Here is a 7,949-nt window from a genome sequence, read left to right as displayed (position 1 = left end):
ATGGACGCACGCACGGGAGATGGATGGATTATGTACGTGTCGTAGTCAATCATAACCGTACTGTCCGCACGGTAATCTGTCAACTAATCTGCAGATCGATGTGTTTTTTTTCTTTTTCTGCGAATAAATCTGCAGATCGATTTGACTCTCGTGGTACTAATCCTAATCCGACTAGTGTCGTTGTTGGAACTACCTCCATCTTGGTTTACTCCCCCTCGTATTTGAGTCATATTTTCACCATAATTTTAACTACATTCAAAATTACTATATGATATCACTGAAAACTACATTCAAATACGAACCAACAATATAATTTTGGTGGCATGCATTAATATTTTACTAGTTAAATATATGGTCAAACTTTGATCTAAAATATGACGGGGACTAATAAATCAGGAACCGGTTTAGGGTTCTAGCCCATGCATCTGTCCATCTGGCAAGAAAATATGGGACATAATATTTGCTTGTTGCCTAGTAATTTCTTGAGGCTCCGATCAGTTTTACCCTGTCTCGTGTTGCCGACAGCCCTCACCACCATCGACACGCCCTCCACCGGCCCAACCGCCATTCCCTACTACTCATGGTCGGCATCACGAGCCCTCATGCCACCCGGACTATTAACCTGCTTTCTTTCTGTCCCAACCTCCAAGGGTTCCTACATGTATGACATAGTCCATTGGATTGGGGCAATGGTACGCACCTATGTTTGGTGTCCCCTTTCTCACTTCCTTGTCAAATCCTGGTCCCAAAGGGCAATACATTGAGTCGGAAAGACGGGGGGCTTTCGTAAATTCCATTCTGTAGCCGAACTAGCCCCTGGATCAGCTCTCATAGTGGGAGAATCAGAGTCAAGTTAGGCCCAAAAGAGGGGGTTGACATCATTCGTCGTGATTGGATCAATCAGACTCCCCCACAGGAAATGTATACCCCTTCCCCCACCACTCTTCTTCGGTGTATGTGCCCCCCGCCGCTGCACCCCTCTCATAGTGGCGGAGTTTTAGCCGAAACCAAGGAGATGGCCCAGGTTTGGCCCCATTAAGCTCCGCCACTGCCCACTCCGGCTCTCCTAGACCGCTGCAAGTCACGCCATCCCCATCCATGGCTCCTTCCAAGTTTGTCCCGTTCGACGGCTCAATGCTGCACGAAATTGAGTGACATCGCAAGTTACAGATATAGCATACATATACAAGCTGAGGTTTGAAAAAAAAACATGTGGTCTAAACTCATGTATCTCCAGAACTGGTGTGGCTGGTGCAATATATAAATGGGATCCCTATATAGTTCACGTCATCACGTGTTACATGCACAATAACAACGTAACCAAATTCATGCAACACAAGCTCTAACTAATGAACTACTAGATAACATCGAGCATGCCGTCCTGGCGCCTGTCGAAGCAGCCGGACCGCCAGCAGCAGCAGCACTAGCGGAGGGCCAGGTATGCCAAGAAGACGCACCCGACGGCCACGAACGCGCCGCCGGTCACGACCAACGGGATGGCTCCCTGGCACTGACAGCCTCTGCTAGGCGCGTCCTCACAGGCGCGGCAGGGCATTACTAGCGCAAAGACCACTCCGAAGATCACCAACACGGAGCCGATGCCGGCCACCGCCACGCCGTCGCGGCGGCTGAAGGTACCGTCGCCACGCCGCCGGCGTGCATATCCATGCATGCGCGTATTCGATCGGTCGCGGGGTCGGCCGGTGCTTACCTACGTTTCCTACTGGCTACTGCTTCCTTCCCTGCCTATCTTCAAAAAGAAAGGCTGTAATAACTACCTTTGATTTGATCGTAGTTTCTAAACCGACTTTGTTGCCTAAAAAAATATCTAAACTGACTTTGTCATGCGGTTAAACAACTATCTTGTGGTAACTGCCAGTTTTTCTGTTTTAAAAATCTGTTTTATTTTGGTTTGAACCTCTTTTTTCAGTTTGAGCTGTTAAGTACGAGGCTAGGAGACCTATCTCATGTAGTAAATTTTTTTATTTTATAATCTACATTCCTTGCTATCTGCAGTATACATTTTTTTTTAGAGCAACCTGCTAATAAGTTTTGTAGATTGAGTATAATGTTTACAGCAAGCATAACAGGGTCGTACGGATGAACAAGCCAGACATGGCCACCCTATTCTTGAGAGGTAGTCCCTCCGTTTCATATTACTTGTCGCTGATTTAGTACAACTTTATACTAAATCAGGGACAAGTAATATGAAACAGAGGGAGTAGCAAACTTAGCAAGGGTGTGAGCTTCAGAATTCGAGTGTCTACTTTCATGGATAAATCTACAGCCTGAGAAAAAGCACTACGCTCTTGAAGTTCTCGAATTATCGAGCCACTCGTTCCACATGTACCTTCCTTGTTCTCAGTTATCGTCACCTTGCAACCTGATGAACATGATGCGATGCGGACATGTCTTAGCTAAAGATCTTCGGAGAGGGCGAACGCTTCACAGCAAGCAAGCGTCTCCAGAGTTCGCGAATCCATAATGCCTTTGAATACCCCCGTTGAAGCCCCCATACATATTCCATTTTGATCTCTAGAAAATGCATTAACCGCCCTTGTATTTGTTCCTCGCCACAGAGCCATCAACATTGATATTACCTGACCCACTATGCGGAGGGATCCGTTGCATGATCAATGTTACGGGGGTGTCTTTGTCTCGCCTTAAGCGAGACAGAAGCATGCATCGCCTTGGCACCTCCACTAAATGGGCCGGACATAGCGTGTGCATATTGCCACACATCAGGTGTACGTAGGTTATGTATTTTTTCCCCTAATAATGTTATTTATTTTTATTTTCTAATTGTTTATATTTTTGAAATATTAAAAATAAATATAAAAACTTCATTTATGTACAAATTTAAAAACACTCACTGTGATTTTGAAAAATGTGAACACATTGTAAAAACTTTGTTTATGCAATTTTAGAAATAATATTTTTACCATTCGAAAACAATGTCCGTGTCATTTAGAAAAACATCTCATGTGTTTCAACAATATGTTCGGGACATTTTAAAAAACTTACGCAGTAAAACAAATATGTTAGTTAAAATAATCGTTTCATACAATTCACAAAAATGTCCATGACATTTAAAAAACATGTTAGTCGAATTTTAGAAAAAAGCTTTATGCAATGTAATAATTGGTCACGTAATTAAGAAAAACTGTACCTTTCAAACAATGTTCATGACATTAAGAATAACTAAATGACACCCCGCGTGTTGCTGGGGGAATTTTGAACACACAAAGTTTAAATAAAATTTGATACAACCATGGTTCTCAACTGTTCAATAGTAATAATCCAAAATAAACAGTGGAAACGAATTAACTAAAAGCAAATAGAATTATACCAATTGAACATGGGGCAGTACGGACTAATGGAAATTTGAACATATCTTGTTTGGAAATAGCAAGGACTTATAGTGCAACTGAAAAAGGGTTTGACTGATCGTACGAACCAAATTGTGTCTATTGAGCTTTTTATGCAAAAGAATACTCTACATGACCTTATAAATTAGCGAAGTGGTGTCAAACATAACAAATATTTTTAATGGCACCTAACAGTACAAATGAAAATATTTAAGGAAATGATACTAAGAATTTGGTCCTTACCTAATGTAATTTGTGGCTGAACAACTTCTCTGTTTTTCAGATAGCCAAGATCTATAAATCTGTTGGCAAAAGAAATACCCATGGCCAACAGTTTAGTAATAACTATGGATTTATCAACCAGTAAACATTGGCACCATACATAGGAAAATATTCCTTCAAGATGATAGTACATTCTTGGCCTCTAAGGATGAAAGATAGAGAGAATACATTGATTTATGACTTCATGGATTGGTTCACAGATGAAGTTAATTATAACCTCAGTAAGCTAAATATGAGTCTTTGTATATTGCAATTCCTGTTTCAACAGCAAATATAATATATTTTGTCTAGTGCCGAAGGCCAACCGAAGGTTGCTTAGTGACCAAATAGAAGTTGTCGCTCAATCCGGCATCTCCTGGATTTTAATGATTTCAGGTTTTAGAACTAGAACACACCCAGAACAGATTACCCCATAGAATATACTTTGCCTAGTGCTGAAGGCAAACTGAAGTTTATGAATGATGACCATAATAAATAGAGTACACGTTACCTCAAACACATGTTACTCGCCCAGATGAATTCTCCTCTGTTAGCAATTTGGCTGGCAACGACATGGGTGGTCTTTGAGAGCGATTCGATCCAGGGGATAGAGGGACGGATGGCCATGCTCCGCAGGAAGGGAGACCATCACATAGACCCACATGAGAGCCTTGGTTTGGTTGAGTAAGATGAGGAGGACCGGCCATTATGAACCATCTTATTCAAAGAGAGAGAGAGAGAGAGAGAGAGAGAGAGAGAGCCCGAGATCCATACTTCGGTGACCAACCAACACAGTCCGGAGGCAGAATCCCATGCGAATCGAACGACCGGAAAAAGAACGAAGCCAAATATTATGGGTTCATGGCGACGTAGAAACTCCTGGTCCGCAATCCACAGAGCCATCGACGATTCATGGGGTGACAGTAAAACACTATCGTCTTGAGTGCCGATGTACAATCAGATCATTGTACCTGCAGAGCCACAAGTAACGGAATTAGATAAGGAAAAAGGAGCAGATCAGATTGATTTGGAGCAACACACATCAAACTGAGATGGTTCTGGAATGAGGAGAGATAAGAGGAAGAAGATTCAAGGTCAGGAAGAAGAGAATACGAAGAGGAAGAGTCAACGGGGACAAAATCATCTGGTTGATTCGCTGCACTAAAGAGGCAGCGTTTTTTAGGTAATAGAAGAGGCTATGTCTAATGAAACGTTTGGGTAAATTTGTGGTGGGCCACAGGTAGCCACTTTAAAGCCCACGTACACAAACTTGGCTGGAGTATATGAGAAGTCGCTTGCATAGCCCACGCACAGGAAGGAGAATTAAACGATGCGTAGCATGGGCAACAACCGATCGAGAAAAGGGGTGACGTGGCTGCACTTAATACTCATGTGGCACCATGATGATGTAAACAGTGTGCATGGTGAGAGAATAGGGAGTAGTGGGGAGCAACTTCTTAAGAATGGTAGATTTCCAAAATATGTTCATGACATTTTTTAAGACGTTTGTGTCATTTAAAAATATTATACGGTATAAAAAATTTCACACGATTTTCTAAAAAGTGTCATACCATTTAAATTCAACGTCTATTGAAAAAATGTTTTAGCATGTAATTAGTTTTTTTTCACATCATGTATTTCAAAAAATGTTCATCATGGATTTGAAAAATCTGCAACGTGTACCATAAAATTGTTCCATGTGTATACAAAAATTGTATAACGTGTATTTAAAAAAGTAGACATGTCTTTGAAAAATGAAAAAAGGAAATGAACAAACAAAACAGATAAAGACATTCAGAAAACAGTGAATAAAAAATACATTGAAGGTTCTATAATCGGTCCATACCGATCTATAGGACCTACCAAAAACCATTTTAATGGGCCGGCCCACTAGAGTGGGTGCCCACCCAGCGCCAGAGGCGAGGCTGAGCTAACTCTCTGAATAAGCGAGAAATAGCTTCCGCGTAAATGTTACAACGATCACGTCAGTCCTAAGAAGATTCCCATGCAAGAACAATGGGCTGGCAACGGTCCAGCCCATTAGCACTTTTATTTTATTTTCTATAAAAAATTATCTGAAAGCATATCTCTTCAATAATTTTGAAAATATAGCACAAAAATCATTTTAAATGTAGCAAAATTACGTACCAAAAAGTAATGAAATTCACATATCTAAAAAAATTGTTTGCATATTGGAAATGTGTTTATGTAGTATTTATTATTCCCTACATACGACAAACGGCTAATATATTTGGAAAACAAGTCATGCATTTCAGAATATTTAATCCTGTGTGTTACACTACTGGTTTATCTCTACTACCTAAAAGAACCGTAAGGTTCTGTATCCCCTCTTACGTCGCTCCCTTTCGTCCGCCCCCTCTATGCTTCCGCTTCCTTCGTTCTTCCCACCGAAAGCTCCGGAAAAGAAAACATCTCCGCTCGCCCCGTCCCAGCCGCCACCGCTCCCCTGCCCTCCCCCTCCCCACCCTACCCGCAGCCGCTCATCCGCTCCTCCCCATCTATCTCGATCCCACCGCTCCACACCCCGGAGGAGAGGCAGCGACCGACGGGATACGACGTCGTGGCGTGAGGACGGCCCAAGAACCACCACGACGGCAACTCGCCGCTACCGTGGCATGGACTAGCGTCCCATCTCCAACTCCAAGATATGGATAAGCGCTCGTGATCCCCACTCCCCCCCCTCTCCTAAATTCCTAGACCCCCTCCCATCTCGATCCCGCCCACGTTTTGATCCAGAGGCTATTGCAGCACTGGCTGCTTGGCGACGGAGAGGCTCGGCATCCTGCACCACGAGAGCAGATTGGGTTTTCCTATGCTCGATTCCATTGCTGGACCGCTGGAGTGGGTACTGGGTGAGTTGGAGTTCGATTTCGTTATGGATGTGCGGCCCGTGGTAACAATTAGGGAGAGGTATTTAATCTGTCGGCTAGGATCTGCATTGGGATTTTGAGAATTAAGTGTGACCAAGCGGTGTATAGTTGTCAATCAATTCCGTGATTTGAAGTTTGCCCTTAATTAGAAACCTGAAACTCAAGAACGTGGGTTTATGTATTTTATCAGCCTAAATGAAATAAATCAGTTACTTTGCACAACCAAGTCGATAATGTGTTTAATTAGTAATTAGTGAAAAAATATTGCATACATAATTAAGAAGTTACATGAGCAGGTTCCATTGTCAAGATGAGGGCATTGGCATACAAACACAATGCTCTGAATATTCTGTTCCTTACAAGCTCGTATGTATTACATGCACCAGGAGGGAAGGAACACCGTCTGTGGAGTTACTTATGACAGTACTTTTTTGGGTCGTTCAATCAGCGGACTCTGGTATAACTCCTGACAAATTCTTGAAATCTTTAGTCGTGAGTATCATTTATCTTTTACACTCTTGTTTTCCTCACTTATGTCTGTCCAGGAGTATAGTCTCGATCAATTTGCTTGCTTACATATCTTTACGTAGGAATTTCTGTGTTGCTGGCATTTACAACTTCATGCTATGGGGTGGGGATACAAGTGTGAAAACTTGGAGATCAATAAAGGGACAAGTTGTTTAGCATTTATCTACCCTCTCGGCAGTGATTGCATAACATGGCCGGCAGGTTCTTCGCCAGCTCTAACTCCCTGGTCTGACTAGAGATGTATATGTGCTTGGCACTTGACCCAGCTGACACATATGCCTGTTTAGATCATTGGTGTCTGCGCCATCTGCTGGTGGATGGCACAAGAGGTGTTCAAGCGAGTGAATGACATGTACGCCGTGGCGGCACAACCCTGTTTCGGGGAGAAAAGGACTGAGGCCCTATAGGTAACAACACATCATTCAGCCACGCGAAACAAACTTGATAAGTACCTCATTGTTATACTGCACACACTTCTCGTAATACTTAGCCAAAACTATAAATAGCTGCGGGATAAATTGTTCTTGTACAAACAAGGGGGTGGCTTTTCGATACACTTTGGAGAAGACCCTGCTGTTAAAGAAGATTATGATGGTACAGAGCACTCCGGAAACTAGATACCAGACACCAACATGATTTGATTGTCCAGTATATTTGATGCTGCAAAATCTGGAAGCTGCAAATGTAATGCTGAACATCTCATTTCAAAGTATTATGTAATGATGTTTTTTTCTCTTTTAACTTTTTCTTTATATCTTAATAAATGTCGCGGTTATTAATTTAACTTTGGGATAAGAATACGATTTTCTGTCTCATTTGGTACATAGAAGCTTGAGCCTTTTCCCTTTTGTGTTCTCATCCATTATTATCTTGCATAAATATATGATCGTTGTTTTTCTCT

General features: G+C 42.2%; 1 long non-coding RNA gene across 1 annotated transcript; it reads left to right on the top strand.

Moving 5' to 3' along the window:
• The first annotated feature begins 7,088 nt into the window (after positions 1–7,088).
• Positions 7,089–7,898, top strand: LOC123075900 (uncharacterized). Its single transcript, XR_006436232.1, has 3 exons — positions 7,089–7,249; positions 7,336–7,455; positions 7,555–7,898. It is a non-coding gene; the product is annotated as an uncharacterized lncRNA (long non-coding RNA).
• The last annotated feature ends 51 nt before the right edge of the window (positions 7,899–7,949 follow it).

The sequence above is a fragment of the Triticum aestivum genome, chromosome 3D (assembly GCF_018294505.1).
Source record: "Triticum aestivum cultivar Chinese Spring chromosome 3D, IWGSC CS RefSeq v2.1, whole genome shotgun sequence".
In the NCBI taxonomy this organism is placed as follows: Eukaryota; Viridiplantae; Streptophyta; class Magnoliopsida; order Poales; family Poaceae; genus Triticum; species Triticum aestivum.
Note: the sequence above shows the minus strand (reverse complement) of the source record. Positions and strands in the feature narration are given on the sequence as shown.